Genomic DNA, 1,374 nt, shown 5'->3' with positions numbered 1-1,374 from the left:
TCCCCATGACTAGTTAAAAGGGATGCAAAACTTTGGTTTGGGCAGAACTGTAGTTCTTGGTTACTAAAGAAGTTTGGCTCATAGTTGGGAGACTGGGAAGTTCTGGAATAAGGACTGTATTCCAGAGTTGGGTTCTGGGTACAGTGCTGTGGCTGCTGCTGCGGCTGTGGCTGCATGTTCTGGTTCTGAGGAGAATACTGGTACATGGAAGCCTGATCCATCAAGTGTGGGGAGCTGCTGACTTGCAAAGGCTGGTACTTCTGAGGTGGACTGAAGATCTGCCCTCCATGGAAGTCCTGGCACTGCTCTCGGGGAGAGCCCTGAGGGACCACCGCAGGGCTCACCCAGCTAACTTGGACAGTATTCAGGGAAACCGGGCTGTATTCATTCTTGATGTTGATAATGTTCTGAAGCAGATCAGCACTGCTGTCCTGTTTGGATTCATTGTGGTGAGCATCTTCCATGCTCTCTGCGGGTGTTGGTGTTTGAGGTGGTGTCTGGAAAGAAAGAAAAAGTAAATTGCACACTCCCTTCCAAAATTATTCCAGGAATAATTTCCTCTATAGAATATAATTTAATTTCTGAAAGGTATTCAGAGGAAAATAGTGAGACGCTTACCAAAAACTGGGTATGCAGCAAAGCTGGCCTTTTACCAGCTGGTCCATCAGACAACGAATCGGGTCCTTTCCTTTTCCCACTATATGACACAGTGTTTGTCAACTCTATACCCAAAAAAGGAATGTGGAATCTGTGATCATTTTATTTTGAAAACTTTACCCATAACATACCACATTATTTTATTCTAAAGGCCCCATAATATCATGAATAGAAGTAATTCCTACCTGTAAATTGCTCTCTGTTCACACCTTGTGTCTATAAGGAAAAAACAAGTTTCCAATTTAGTATAATATTAAATGGCTTTCTGCTCAATAGACATCAATAAACATACTTATCTCTCCCACTCTTTACAGCTCACCATAAACCTTTGATGCAGCTGCTCTATCAATATTTATTTTCTATCTTAATTTTCATTCTATCTTGCAACTTCCCCCCATTTGCCCGTTCACCTTAGTTCAACTATGTCAAGATAAAATTAATAAGACCATTTGAGTTTTCCCTTTCTTATCAAGATGTTCCATTTCAGTTGAACCCATTTATTTCTTTGCCCCCAATTTCATTCATTAAATTTCTCTTGTCCACCTACCAAGTGCCTAGCACTGGGCTAAGCAATAGGAATACGGCAGACAGCAAGACACATATGCTCCCTGTCCTACGGACGTGGTGGTCTACAAAAGACTTACGGGACTTGGGTCAGCAAAAACTAGTAACCCCAACAGACTAATCTTCCTGACCTCTGACCCAAAACAAAAAAAA

General features: G+C 41.9%; 1 long non-coding RNA gene across 1 annotated transcript; it reads right to left on the bottom strand.

Annotated features, from left to right (window-relative positions):
• Nucleotides 1–6: 6 nt before the first annotated feature.
• Nucleotides 7–1,368, bottom strand: LOC102240557. Its single transcript, XR_312969.2, has 3 exons — nucleotides 843–1,368; nucleotides 619–722; nucleotides 7–497 (listed from the first exon to the last, which is right to left on the bottom strand). It is a non-coding gene; the product is annotated as an uncharacterized LOC102240557 (long non-coding RNA).
• Between the last annotated feature and the right edge of the window lie 6 nt (nucleotides 1,369–1,374).

The sequence above is a fragment of the Myotis brandtii genome, unplaced genomic scaffold, assembly GCF_000412655.1.
Source record: "Myotis brandtii unplaced genomic scaffold, ASM41265v1 C42372614, whole genome shotgun sequence".
Taxonomy (NCBI): Eukaryota; Metazoa; Chordata; class Mammalia; order Chiroptera; family Vespertilionidae; genus Myotis; species Myotis brandtii.
This window is presented reverse-complemented; position numbering and strand designations above follow the sequence as displayed.